General features: G+C 34.5%; 1 long non-coding RNA gene across 1 annotated transcript; it reads right to left on the bottom strand.

Moving 5' to 3' along the window:
• Positions 1 to 4,285: 4,285 nt before the first annotated feature.
• Positions 4,286 to 15,417, bottom strand: LOC121041319 (uncharacterized). The gene is made up of 3 exons (XR_005795676.1): positions 15,346 to 15,417; positions 6,161 to 6,261; positions 4,286 to 4,752 (listed from the first exon to the last, which is right to left on the bottom strand). It is a non-coding gene; the product is annotated as an uncharacterized LOC121041319 (long non-coding RNA).
• Positions 15,418 to 15,630: the final 213 nt, after the last annotated feature.

The following is a 15,630-nucleotide window of genomic DNA, read 5'->3' as shown; positions in this document are numbered from 1 at the left end:
TAAATTATCCTCATGATGTGAGACTAACAGCTTTTTGTTGAATGAAGGTCAAAAGACATGAGTTTAATTGTTTGAAAGTTAATATATATCATAATTTTTTGTTGCATTTAAATAAAACACACACAAATACCTCATAGATACTCTGGCCAATCTATTTCAAGTCTTTTATCTTCCTTTCCCTTTTATGTACAGACCGGAAACAGGTAGTTGAAATCAAGAGAAAAACAAAAAACAAAAACAAAGAATGAGGGCCAATGGGCTCTCCCTTAGTACATAGGACCTACAAGCAAAATGATCAGGAAACTTCTATCCCGTTTTTCCCAGGTGTCCTAAGATACCTTTGCTTGTAAGGCGATCCTAGAAACACATAGATAATCTTATTTGAAACTTTCTACTTTCCAATCAGACTCCATAAATCTATTTATATCACATATTTACCGTCATTTTTTACAGGGTTATAGTGTTCAGGATTTACCATGTAGAAAACATCATTGCTTCCTGGTTTGGCACTTTCCTATGATCATACATTACTTTCAACTTCTCAAAATGCTTTCACAAACAAGTACAAAGAAGCTGTTTCCCTGTGAGAGTAACATTGCCATTTGCATCCAGCTTAGGCATTAATGAAGTTAATGTAGAAATAAGTTTAAAGTGTTCAAAACCTGTTTAATACTTTAAAGTAAACATGATACAATTACTGGATCATTTTTTCAATTTTGAATATTTGCAGTGTGTTCACTTAGTACTTCATGATTTGCTATCTAGTCTTAAATCTTCCAAAGTCTTGATTATCTGGGCCAGTGAGGACCTGAAATAGAATGATTGGCTCCACCATATCAATCACTCCCAGGGACTACACTCAGGCACTCTGAGACGAAGACCTAACTTTTCTCTTGAGAGGTTTAACGTTTACAAGAGCAAGTAGCATGAGTGTTTTATTTAAACCCCCTCTTCTTTTCCCTATAATTTAAAGAGAATTATTTAAACTGATGACATATCTGAAATATAATCATAATGGTAAATGATAATGTATTAATCATTTCTTGTGTGTCAATCCCTTTTCAAGGCACCTAACATACCTTATGTCATTTCACTCTCATAGCAGCCCTCTGGGTAGGTTCTACTAGTATGACCATTTTATAGATGAGGAAACTGAAGCACAGCATCCTCCATACCCATAATGCAACTTGCCCAAGGTCAAATGGCAAAACATGGCTCTTGTTTTGAAGAAAAATCTTATTTAATAGATGGAATATTCATCTTTTCAAATGATAAACATCAAATATTTCAAGGAATATGATGCCTACAAGAAGACATGAGCAATGTAGTTTTGTCCTGTGCATATCACAGATTTGGAGGACTGTTTCATGCAACCAGAAGGACTAAGTATATGACTTTAAACAAATTTGGTTTCTTAGGCCCTCAGTGTTTTTGTCTGCCATATTGTCAATATTAATATTGATCTGTGAGAATTAAAACTGAACTAAAAAGGGGCGCCTGGGTGGCTCAGTCGGTTGAGCGTCCGACTTTGGCTCAGGTCATGATCTCGCAATCTGTGAGTTTGAGCCCCGCATCAGGCTCTGTGCTGACAGCTCAGAGCCTGGAGCCTGCTTCGGATTCTGTGTCTCCCTCTCTCTCTCTGGCCCTCCCCCCGTTCATGCTCTGTCTCTGTCTCAAAAATAAATAAATGTAAAAAAAAATTTTTTTTAACTGAATAAACATGTAAAGACCTAGTAGTACCATACTTACTTTAGGTTCTTAATAAATATTAGTGTAATTTTCTCCTTCATGTAGACTCAATATCCAAATTTATGGTAATTTGATTCTCACACTGCACTGAAAATTCACATCTAACTTATTACAACTTTTTATTTAAGAATCTTTGCCCTTACATTTGTCATGTTTAAGTACCCCATTTTATAATTGAACCCCATTTTATAATTTAGCTTCATATTTCTAACTTCTATTCCAAATCTCTCTCTTTTTTCTTATGAAGTATAGTTGACATAAATCTCTCTTAATATTGTAGCTTCTGTGAGATTCCATTGGAGTTGAAATTTCTAACAACTAATTTAGGAGAAAAATTACTTTTGTCCCTATTAAATGTCTTTCCTACTCATTTATGGTAGACGTGATTGTCTCTTGAAAGTCTATGGCCATATTTCAGATGTTAGTGAAACTTTGATCTACTTTACCCATTATTAAAACTTTGTTTTCTTTTCTTTTAAATATGAGGCTCAGCTACTTAAAGCATAAGTATCATTGTCCACGAATATGCCATGGAAGCTTCTCAACCATTTAATAGGAACCAGAAAACTTCTTATCAGTTATATAGATTCTAAAGGAAAATGTGTTTCCATGTTGGTTTATCTTTTCTGCTTCTTTGTAATATGATTACTCTCAGCACTTGTTTAGTAACAAGTTATGTCATTCTTTTCTTTAAATCTCTAAAATCTTAATTTTACTTGGTAGAAAATCATCTACCTGCTGAAGAATATTATAGGTGGAACAATGCAGCCAATTTTTATAAATAATTGTCTTGCTTATCTTAGTGGTGTACAAAATATTTTCTAAAGTCATGTCTGCAAAATCAACATGAACTGAGGGGAAACATCAGAAGACTTAAGGACATAATATATCAGTGTATTCCTATGTTTCAAGGCCATGGATAAAAACAAGAAATTATTGCCAATAGTATTATAATGGCTACTTCTAATCCTTTGGATAGTATGCACCTTTATTTAACAGCAAAAAAAATTTAAGGCTAACTCCATTCAAGATAGACCATATAATCTAATACAATATCCAGCTTAAAACAATCAGATGGTCAATATATTTTTTAGGTTATGCCCGGTCTGTCACTGTATGCCTTCTCTTCTTCTCCCAACGTGACCATAACTGTCAACCCTATCCTCACCCCATGACATCCAAAGGCTACGGCTTATTTTCGTCAGAAATAATGACTTACTGTGGTAGTAATTTTCCCTGGGGTGACAGGAAAGGGGAAGTCAAAACCAAAATAGCATTAATCCAAGTTAAAATAAAAGATTATGAATAGCTTCAAAATCTCTGTCACCACAAGATGTGATGCTATGGCTGATAATGACTTCTTTCTACCATAATCTCCAGGCTAAATCCTGACCAGACACAAAGTGTTTAAGGTGGTCTTGCTTAATACACAGACACTTGGTGCCAGAGAAACTAGAAGCAGTTTAAAAAGCATGGTCTTGGAACATGGCCTCTACCTCAGCTCCAACTCCCACTCTCCACCTTGGGTTCTGTTTCATTTCCCTGGGCTCTGGTTGCTACCGTCACTTTCTTCTCAAGTCTTCATTTTCCAACCATAGGCCTCTGCCAGGTTCTCGTTGCCCACCTCCAGCCACACAAGTGTACTGTGTATGCATGCTGACAGTACAAGATAGCATTTTAAAGCTGAGAAGTCCTCAAGAAATCATTGAATTTAATATCCTCCTTTCAGAGCTATGGAAACCAAGAATCAAATCCCATTTTTCCAATTATATACTACAGGTATGGCTTGAGTAGGATACATCATTGGACATATTTTTCTTCCTCACTATGACTACTAGTGGTGTGTTTTCTACAAATTAAGGTATTCCTTATCCAGACTCCACCTGCCATGTGTTTCCTCCCTCCTCAATTGCTTTTCTTTCCTATGTGTTATCTTGGGTCTTGGGCCACCATCAGAAAGACCGCTCTCTCGCATACAATGCAGGTCTACACATAGAATGAGGGATGGTCTGCATTCAGACCTCCACTTGCTAGAGAATAACTTCTCATTCTTTTTCAATTTCGGGAACCCAAGGACCGTCTGACATCCTTTCTGCAGACAGAAAAATGTCATTTATCCTGTAGAGATGTAGAATTAAGAAACTGGTTTTGAAACCTGCTCCCATCTTCAGTTTGTCTGTCATTTAGTCTGCTCCCTGTGCATCTCCTGCTACCACCGGAATCAGTCACATATGCTTTTGAAGTGGTCTGGGTGTGAAAGTCCAGAGCTTGACATGTTTTCTCCCACTGAAACATGTGAGGCATAGTTGAAATAGTACTACTATTACAATTGTTCAAGTCCATTTTGCATTAAATAGGCTTTTTTTTTCATTCTTTCCCAAGAACATATTTAGCAGATACACATAATTTCAATGAGAAATATGTTTTAAGATCCAGCCAGTATCAAAATTAACTTTTAACTCACATAATTCATTCAAAAGTTCATAGCTACCAGAATTTACCTGTTTAAGTCTACATTTCTTGTTATGGTGTTTGTGGATGGTATTTCAATATAACTGAATTTCTTCCCTTGATATTTTCTTGTTTAGCATTGACAGTCAAGGGTTTATATATCAAGACGAGTAAGAGGTAACAGTTCATTCTCAAATGTCTGTTAAAGCTTTTTCTTTCTTTTTCTTTCTAGCTGGATGAAAAAAAAAGATTCTACATAATGTTAAAGCAAAATAGAGAGTTAAAAGGTCAAGGTTCTGATCAAACTTGCCCAGGCACTGCCTGTTTGAGCTCAAGTTGATTATTTCAGTTTTCTGTGAATCAGGTTCCACATCTACCAAATACCTTCAGTTCTTGTTTTCAAAATACAGAAAAAGTCCTTGAGAAAATGCATTATGTGTTACAGTGCAGAGTACGCTTACCATTGAGAAGAGTGTGTTAAAGAGCTCAGCGTCCACTTTTTGTGCACATAAAATCAACCCACGTTCCAAGGAAATGCATAAACTGTCAGGGCTGTGAAGAAAGGATGCATTTAACACAGGAAAGGGTTTTACTAACTAAAACAGTTGTATGCTGTAGTTAAGTTATGGAGGAAGAGGGGCTAAGAATCTTTTATCTGATAAATGTGTGAAATTCATCTTTCTATAGTCAAAGAAACTGCTCTATCAGAAGGAGAAAAAAAGAGAATATGTTATATATTGTCATACTCCTTTTTAATAAAACCTAGGGAAAGCTATTTGTTCCAGGCTGAGGTTGGGAGAAATAAGACAAGAGTGAAAATATGAATTTGTTTTTACAGACTTGTCCAGTATTCGGACACACAACGAAAAACCCATCCAGGGGTCTATTTTTGCACTGGGCCAAAAAGATTGGCAACTGTTTATAAGAGTGGGCAAAATGAACTGAGGAAAGTAATCACCGGGCAATTCAGATGCAGATTGCAGGCATGGAGGAAAGGGTGGGAACATGCAGTTATGATGAGTAAAATCGCTGACTTTAGTCATCAAGACCAAGAGTTAAATATGTGTTTGCTTTGTTAGGGATGAATCAGGCTGAGCGACAATTGTCTGTGGTTGTGGTTATTGAGAAGAGAGAGCCAGTGTGCTATATGAGTGCTGGCAAGTGTTCTCATCCTGCGTGAGCCTAAAAAAAAAAAAAAAAATTCTGTTACTGTTTCCATTGGCCAAGTAATGTGATCGTTCCTAGGGCATAAAAATCACAGCAGGAATTTACAAAAATTAGACAAGCACTGCAATGCACATTATGCCACATGGTCATGAAAACTGTAATCAATATTAATATTATTGAACATAGAGAATATTAAAAAAAAGGAGTCTGTTGAAAATGAGATATCAAAACTATGTAATCTATAAGTCTTTTATTTAGAGGAATGGTAGGCAAGTGTCTCCAATGTAGAAAGACTTTAACTTCCAACAGGCCGGCTCAGCCAGTCTGTATTAATGAACTATGCCAGACCTAGCATGGGGCAACCTATTATAAAGGATAAATTGGAGGGAGAAGAATCAGCAAGAAAAGAGTACTTTTCATGAAAAAGAGCAACAATGATAGGAGCATCTTCAAGCACTAACTACATTACAAAACCAGGATTATAAATCCTACAGGAATGTGGAAAAGAGTTCACTCAGAATGAAAATGAGATCAAAGTTTGGATGGTCTACGTTCTTTTTGATGAGTTGTAAAGCAATATAATGTGACAGAAAATTTGCTATATAAGTTGTGGGTAAGTCCCTCCTTTTTTGTTTTTGAGCTTCAGCTTCATCATTTCTGAGTTGAGGATCACTCTAGTAAGAATAAGTAACACTCATTGACAACGTATTCCATTCAGAATTTGAAACTAGACTTTCAAGCCAGGCTATGAGTCATTATTTTACTAGTAATCTTTACCTTTGTATTGGCTTACCTTAATGCCTTTTCTCCTCAAATGAAAATTACCAGATCAGAAGATAAGGTTCCAGATCTGAGGTTCTATAATATGTCAATATTGATTGAAGTCAGTGAAGCCTAAAAACAAAACAGAACTCTCTCTTAAATTAACAATCAAAAAGGAATAAGTCCGTGCTTATGGCAACCTGGTAATTGTACAATTGCTGATGGAGTTATTCTTCGAGATGCAAATTAGAAATATTTATTATGTTCATATCTTTCAACTTAATAATTCCATTTCTAGTTATGTTAGGTATAATATTTAGTGTAGAAAATCTATTCATACAAAGGTGCTCACTTCAACCTTGACCAGTACAGCAAAGCATTAGATGCAACTAAATTTAAAAAAATGGAGAACTGATTAAGAAAATTGATGGAACACCACGAAGCTACTAAAACTGATAGTTATGAAGACTATAACAATGGCAACCTAAATGTCCATCCAAGTGAGAACAGATAAAAAAAAAAGTGTGGCATGTGCACTGTGGTTTGTTATACAGAGTCATAACAAATGCCATAGAATGACAGACAACCTTATGAATAAGTCTTAGTACTAAGATTATTAAAGAAAGTAGATTCCAAAAGACCACATGCAGTATACTAAGCTTTTTATAACGTCAGAAATAAAATATATAGTTTTTAGGATCACATATAGATACAATTTACAATTTATATAGATGTATACATATACCACCATTACATATATTTATAATGTATATAATATGTATGCAATGTATATATATATATATTATATATTTTTCATACATATGAAGTAAGGGAACAGTAACAATAGAGTTCTGAATGACACTTCTGGGGGGGAAAGGTAGGTGAGGGCTGGGAGACACAATGTACAGTGTAGTTGTTGTCGAACTCATAGTTTTTGGGAGGATGGAGTGAATTTCTGAGGGATTTTATAGTACTACAAATAAGTACATGCTTGAACCACTAATGAGAATGTTGTCATGAACCTAGGATTATGATTCCTGCAATTATGTGTATCTACAAGCCAAACAGAAATAAAGATAAGACACATTTTTAAAAAAATATAAAATGGTTTTTAAAGATTCATTAATAAAAAAGACTAGAAGATAATAAATACAAATAATGGTTGTGTTGCTGTGGTAACTGTGTGATTTTTCCTTTTCTTTTTCAAATATTCTAAAACATATTATTTTAATGAGGACAACTGTTTATAACTCATTAAAAAACAGTATGCAGACCCATGGGTCTGTATGCCAATGAACTTTTGTAAATATGAAGAAGACAAATGAAATAATGTAAAATTGATCAGCATTTCAGCAGGCTGTGGACCAATCCCCATAGCTGGAGGACATGAAGAAGTCACTATTGACCTTGCATTGACAACTAATTTAAGAATGAATCAAGAAAAAAAAATGTGACTATTTGCAAGAGCACATGCCAGATCCAATTTGCAATGAAAAGTTATATTACCTACTAGAAAAATCTCCATTTGGCATTGACCTGGAGTGTGCAACTGTTAGGTTTCAAACATGAAAGTAATATGACCGATATGCTCTCCTTTTCAGTTATTTCTGCAGAGGTTGTATACAGAAGAGTTTCAGATTAACATATGTAACATGGACTTTGAGCCCATTAGTTGAATGTTGATGCGCAGAAAACCAACAGGAATAGGGGATGATTCATAATACAAACAAATTGATTGGACACTTTGACAATGATGTTCATAGAGCATGACATTGTTTCTGGTTGGATATTAATGCATTAGGAGGTTCATTCAGCATCAGAAAAATATTACACCAAATTACACTTTTATAAAGAGCTCTAAACCTTTGATTTAGAAACATTTAGACCATTTTCCACCTTTCTTTTAGCTTTTAAGATATAAGCTATATGATTGTTTTTAAAATATAATGATAATTTACATTTGAAGAATACTAGATGAATTAGATAGGTGATATAATTTGCAGCATTGTCATATATATTTTCCTCAAATTTAGTGTTTTCTTTCTAGTACACCATCTGTAACACATATAAATCAGTAGATTTCACAGTGTATTTATTCCAGTTTTATTTGCCCAGTAATTAAAAAAAAAAATCTTGGGCAAGAAATAGCTTTCAGAAAATAGTCTCTTTACAGAATTTAAAGATTACCTTCCCTTTATCTTCTCTTTTATGCTATTCCTCATTGTAAAATAAAAATAAAGTTGGAAAATATTTTATGAAGTAATCATTTATAATTTCTCATCAATTAAAATTTAAAACCACAAGTGTTTGGTTTTTCTCTTCTTGCTAGTTAAAGTCTCTGGCTTTCAGTGACAGGTGTAGAGAGCTATGTGATAAAATAAATTAGATCTTCAGATTCTAAAGAAAAATAACCAAGTTTGAATCCTCCTGCTGCCACCTTGAAAAAAATCATGTAAAATCTCTGAATCTTATTTTCCTAACCTGCAAGAAGATGACAGCAGCCAACATAGTTTACAAGAATCCTTGAAAAATAAATGGGAGCTGCTATTCAAATGAGCAAAACTCTTATTGGTTTTGTTTGTTTTTAATTTTTTATAATGTTTACTTACTTTGAGAGTCAGACACAGAGCGTGAGAGGGGGTGGGGCAGACAAAGGGAGACACAGAATCGGAAGCAGGCTCCAGGCTCTGAGCTGTCAGCACAGAGCCCGACATGGAGCTCGAACTCACAAACCCTGAGATCATGACCTGAGCTGAAGTTGGCCACTTCATCGACTGAGCCACCCAGGCACCCCAAAACTCTTATTGTTTTTAATAATTGTTTTAGAACAAAGTTCTAAAGATAAACATAATAATTATTTTAGAATAAAGAACTTGAAACCAAACCATCTTCCTAGCACAAGGAGGACGAGGCTGTCTCAAGAGTGCACGGAAATCCCAGTGAACGCTTTTGTAAGGGATTAAGAACAGTCTCCTCTGAACTCAGGCACCCAATGCCAATACTACTATGTTGTCCTAGGGACAGCAGGGCAGCACTCGCTTTCTGCAGAGTTGGACTGAAGTCTGTGGGCTCCAATACAAGCACCTACATAGATGTTCTGTGGAGATTCTGGACATGAGATGTCACTGTGTCAGGAGGTAGAGAAGAAATGTGGCACAAGTGAGCTCTTATGACATAAACATAGCATCTGGTCTAAGGCTTCTAGCATTGCTAATAATCACGATATTTAAATAAATGTATTTGTTTCTTGCATTTTAAAGTTATTTAAATTATTCATATTTATGTAGAAAATAGATGCAAAAAAATAAAAGCAAGCAGAAAAAAATTACCCATAAGCCTACTACCATAACTGCTATTAGTTATATTTCTGCTAATAGTATGTAACCACTAGTAGCATTTTGAACAATATTTTATATGTTATTTTCAATGTTCATGGGTGAAATATATGTATCTTTAAAGTGGGATCATAGTATGACATTTTTTGGATATGTTGCATTTACCAACATATCATCAACATACTACATATTGATCAATATAGGTTGACCCCATCATTTGTAATTATTGAATAGAATTCCATTTTATGGATATATACGTTATTCAAGTGATAACCTATAACTGTATATTTAAATTATTTTCAGATTTTCCCCATTATAATAATATTGTAATATATATCTTCACATTTCTATCTTTATGAATCTCTATGATTATTGAAAAAGAAATTTAGAAGTGGAATTTCTGAATTAAATACATTGCTTCCAACTACACTGTACAAAGTTTCTACTAATTTTACTCCAGTCAGCAATTTGTGAGAGCCCATTTCTTTTCAGGGAACCACACTGAGCATTTTCCTTCTTTAACTCTTTGACAGCCTGATAATTGATGAGAAAAGAGAGGATATCTAGCCTTTTTGTCCATGGTTATGATTACTAGTAAGATGAAATATTTTTCATCACCTATTATCATTTATATTTCTGATTATTGTACCTTGCCTGTTATATGTTCTTTTTATTACTAGTTTGTAAGATTTCTACATCAGACATCAACCTTTTTCTGTCACTCATAGTTATATATTTTTCCTTGTCTGTCATTTGCTTTTTCACTTGGATTATGGTACTTTTCCCCACACAAATGTCTTAAAATATTTAATTATTTAGATCTTTGAATTTTTGCTCTGAGTCTTGATTGAAAGGGCTTTCTTCACCTGTACATATGCACTTGTATTTCCTTCTAGTAGTTTTACATTTTATTATATACTTATATTCAATTCATTTAGAGAATTAATTTTATTTTAAGGTGTGGGTTACATATTTAAATTTATTCTTGCCAAGTGGTTAACTTGTTGTACTTGCCACAACAATTTTTTATCAAATTGTACGTTTTCCTTACCGATTTTAAATGTCACATTTATTATACAGTAGTCTCCCTATCCAAAGTTTCATTTTCAATAGCTTTAGTTACCTGTTATCAACTGCAGTCCAGAAATAAATGACACCCCTTCTGACCTGTCATCAGAAGGTCACTAGTAGCCAAATGCTATGTCCCAATGCTTACGTCATTCACCTCACTTTGTCTCATCATGTAGGCTTTTTATCATCTCACACCATCACAAGAAGGGTGAGTACAGGACAACAAGATATTTTGAGAGAAAGAGACCACATTCACATAACTTTTATTGTAGTGTATAGTTATAATTGTTCTCCTTTATTTTTCATTATTATTAATATCTCACTGCACCTAATTTATAAGTTAAACTTTATCATAGGTATGTATGTACAGGAAAAAACATATTTTAAACAACATATGCAATATATATATGGTTACACATAGCATGTATAGGATTCAGTAGGATTGTAATCCTACCACTATTACTTATGTTTCCACTCTTAGCTATTAGTACCACTATCGTATATATAGATGGTATAGCGGCATACAACCACTAGAAGCATGTAGCTACCATACTGAACAGTACAAGACTAAAAATTCAGTGCCATCAGGACTTAGATAATAACAAAAGCTTTTCTAGGGGCGCAGCTGGTCCAAGTAGAGTTACAGACTGATATAAAAAGATGGCCTATAACAAAATACAAAGAAAGAACTGGAGTTGAAATGCCAAGGAAGAGGAGCTGGCAAAAAAGACTAAGAGAGAACAGTGTAAGAAATAGGACAAAAGGGGAGAACATCTGAGATTTGGAAGATGAGAAAAAAAGGTATTGGGGAGAAGAACTGTTGTTTCTAAGTTAGAAAATTTTGCTAATCCATCAAGTCATCTTCAACAAAGGGTTGGATAGCACTGAAAACATACTGGCAATTAAGAAGTAATGACCAATAATGGTTTTAAAATGAGCATCTAACAAATTCAGAGAGTCCGAGAAGAATTTTAACTGTTTTATAGGTTTTAACTAATTTCAAATATTTAGTTTTTACCTATAATTTTTAGCTAAGCATAAAACTTTCCATTTCATTTTGTGATGGAATAGAGTCATCCTTGATGCCTCAAGTTTTCACACTCCACATCTAATATACTATAGAATCTTGAAGTTTACAACTTTGAAATCTCTCCTCCCAAGTCATCTCCTGCCATCCTGGTACAAGCCACCATCACTTACTGTTCTGGATGATACAGCAGCCTCTGGAACGGGGCTCCAGGATCTTACCCAATCCTACATTCCAGATTTCACTCTGAGTCAGTGTGATCCTTTTATAAAAGAAGTCAGTTCCTATCATTCCTCTGCTGAAAATGCTTGGAGGTATTCCTGTCTCTCTCAGAGTAAAAGGAAGAGTATGTAAAAATTTCCTACAATTCTCCATGATCTGACCATCTGCTTCCTCACTGATGGCATCTCCTGCAGCAATTTCTCCTTTAGACTTTTCAGCCATTCTAACAATCCTTTACCGCAGCCAGCCAATTTCTAAACTCTGGGCTCCCTCCTTACTTCCTTCAGATTTCTGCTCAAATGTCACTGTACCAAAACACCATTTCCGGCCTGTTAGAGGAGCAGCCTCCTTTTCCTCGTTCCATATACCCTTATCCTATTTAATTTTTCTCTATAGCACTTCTTACTCTCTGTTTTCTATTGTATTGTACTACATTGCATTCTATTCTTTTTTATTTGTTTGAGATATAGAGAGAGAAAGAGAGTGAGCTGGGAAGAGGTAGAGGGAATAAGAGAGAGAGAGAGAAAGAGAGAACCTTAAGCAGGCTCCAACTCCCAGCAGAGAGCCCCACTGCAGGCTCAATCTCACCATTAATGAGATCATGACCTGAGCCAAAATCAAGAGTCAGACAATTAACTGACTGAACTATCCAGCCACCCCTATTCTATTCTTTCTATTCTATTCTATTCTATTCTATTCTATTCTATCCTATCCTATCCTATTCAATTTTTCTCTAATCTCTCCTCTCACTAGAGTGTGAGTCCCATGAGGGCATGAGCTTTCTTTGGTTCCCTGCTGGATCCTGCGAGCCAAGATCAGTGGTGGCACTTATTAACTATATGACTCACTGAGTGAACTTGTATCTGGATATTTTAAAAATCACCATGAGTCTTCTAAATCATTGCTGGCATTAAAAGTAATGTTTCCAATTTTGAAATCTCTCAGAAAGGTTTCTTCTCCCCAAGAGAAATTTCCATTTCATGTTTTGAAAGATTAAATGAAAAGGAATTTGAGTTATGATGATTGAATTTTGGGGATATCATAATTTCAAGAGATTTTTTTACTGATAAAATTTTATTGTGATCATTGAAAATAAAAATATTTCTTGAAAGGTCATACGGCATAGAAATGAAAAGGTTAAGACTTTAGAGACTTTACAGCAAGGTCATCTAGTCTTGGAGATCTAGTTCCCAGCTGTGTAATTTTGAGGACCCCTATATGCCTCAGTTTTCTCATCTGTAAAACAAAATAAATAACTGTACCTAATTTATAAAGCTCTCATGCATATTAAATGATTTAGGTTATGCAAAGTGCTTAAAATAGTGCTTTGAACATAGAGTCTCATAAGAATTTGTGATTATTATTTATTTGATAATAGTATTATCACCTCACAAGTTAGTAGGTACTTGTGGTTGACAGACTCTTGGATTTTGTTAGTTTATTTTTCTCTGTAACGATTCCATGAAAAAGATCTCTTTAGGGGAGAAATCTAGATAGTATTAACTGTGTAGATACAAAAAGTAGATAAGAGAATGAAGGCAATTTCTAGTCATTTGCATAAACTCTCTTCTTTTTCACCTGTGGGACTCAAACAAACTTTTTGGGCCCTTATACTTTGCAAATAAATGCCAACTTGTACCTCCATTTCAGTTTACGTGCACAGGCAAAGTCAAAGAGAAATAGGGCGGATTCAGCAAGTGATTCCCCAATAGAGTAAAACTCTAAAAGCAAGTTTCTTCTGCCCAGAAAAAAAGGCTATTTAGAAGAATGAGGAGTTCCAATATTGAGAATGAGTGAAGAAAGTTCAAATTCACAAACCCTAGGTTTTAAAAAAATTGACCTTATGGAAGTCAGGTCCTTAAATATTTGTCCTCCTCAGGTAAATCTGACTTAAGCTGTTCATCCATACTGTATTTCTAGGACATGACATCAATGATCATTTTTTTAGCCTTCCAAAACACTTAGAAATTTATATATTACATTTCATAAATCGACTAGATGGTGATATTAACAGTCATAATTGATACTGAGCCACGGTGTTTAATTTGCATCACCTGTGTTTACATGTATTTATCACCTTATTCGAACGTAATCTTTATAAAATCGGGTCTTCCACTTCCTTAGTAATTCCCCAAAGAAGCAAGAGCAGTGTTCAGGAAACAACATTATTGGTGGGGATATAACAATCAAACAGAATTTTTAAGGACATCATGTCCTCTCTTTCAAATATTATTGCTTTTGAAAAATATAATTTGCTACTTAAAAGTAAATTATAATGAGGAACAGATTATTGTTGCCTATGTAAAACATTTGACATGATTTCTTGAACAATAGTGAACACCACTAAAAGTTGATTTCTCTTCTGCCATGACCTGAGGCATATTTATTAGCTTTTCACTGCCTAAATGTCTCAGCCTAAAACCCAGCAACAATCAAGACTTGATATTCAATTTAACTGAGCAAAATATTCACTTTAAGGATTGAAAAGACAAAAGAATTATATGAATTTATTTTCCTCCAACTCTGCCCCAGGGTTTACAATTGTGTCAGAGACAAGTCAGACTGGAGGAAATGGCATCTAATGAAATGCTGAAAAGGCAGCACTCATTGAGCCAAGAGATCAGAGAAGGAAGTCATCACTTTGTGATCTTAGTCAGGGAGAAAGTGGGGCTTCAGCTAATACCTAAAAGGTATGTAGAGTTTGAAGAAAGAGATGGGAGAAAAGATGGTTACAGCTCTGGCTTTGGAAATTTTGTACTTTTTATTTTTGGCCAGGACACATTTACAGATGATCTATTAAATTAAAAAAAAAAAAGACTTTGTCCATCTTTGTAACCTTTGTGTCTCCCTAATCTACTCAAAGGTGACTCAGACTCTTTATAAACAAAGTTCAAAAGATCAGTCGGAGACAAAAATCTCATGAATTGTATAAAATTGTTCCTGTTTAAAAAAATAATAGTGAAGTATTTGTTTTGCAGAAAGAGAGGAATTAAGCAGTGGGAGAAATAATAATATCCCCAACATTTATCATAATAGAATTTAGTATCTTTGATTTTGTCACTTACACCCTGGGGAAATATACTACAAACTACATTTTTACCTGTCATGTCCTTTTTTGTAGAAAAATTAGCATTAAAAATATCCTTAGTCAAAGTCACCATTTCAATGTAAGTTATAATTAAAAATGAATGAAATAAAAGGGAATTGATCATTTTTATAATTTGCAAGATGCTTAATTGTGATTTTTCTTAAAAAGAAACTAACCACTACCACAACAAAATTATTTGCAGGATATAATAATGTGGGGAGCAAGAGATTCAAGGAGATGGGGAAGGAAAGAAGGCAATTCTTTTAGATTCCCAGCTTTATTTTATTCTAATTTTATTCTAGGTATTCTAATTTTAATATGTGCCATCCTATAAAAATCCTGCATCTTAACTATAACAGAAAGATATTGATCCAAGATTTTGAGGGGTTTGGGGAAAAAGAATGAGGGAGACACAGGGATTGAGGGAAATTTACAGCTGGAGCTGATACTGAGTGAAAATTTAGAGTACGTACCTAGCTTGTTTTGTGCTTCCTTTCTTCCAGAGAGGAAATGACACTTTAGATTCCCTGGGATGCTGGAACCACATGCAAAAAAGGATGGGCAAATTTGTCATTCAGAATTTATGAAGGATATTTTTTCTTCTCACTGACTAAAAAGAACAAATCAAACACTAGGTTTCCAATTCTGAAAATTAGTAGACTCTGGAGAGCCAATTAAACATTATTCCCCTATCTCGACTCTGTTTTAACATCCTTCTTTATTGCACACTGTTTCTTTCGCTCACAAGGCAGGTAGAT

The sequence above is a fragment of the Herpailurus yagouaroundi genome, unplaced genomic scaffold (genome assembly GCF_014898765.1).
Source record: "Herpailurus yagouaroundi ecotype Mexico unplaced genomic scaffold, PumYag 29, whole genome shotgun sequence".
NCBI lineage: Eukaryota > Metazoa > Chordata > Mammalia > Carnivora > Felidae > Herpailurus > Herpailurus yagouaroundi.
Note: the sequence above shows the minus strand (reverse complement) of the source record. Positions and strands in the feature narration are given on the sequence as shown.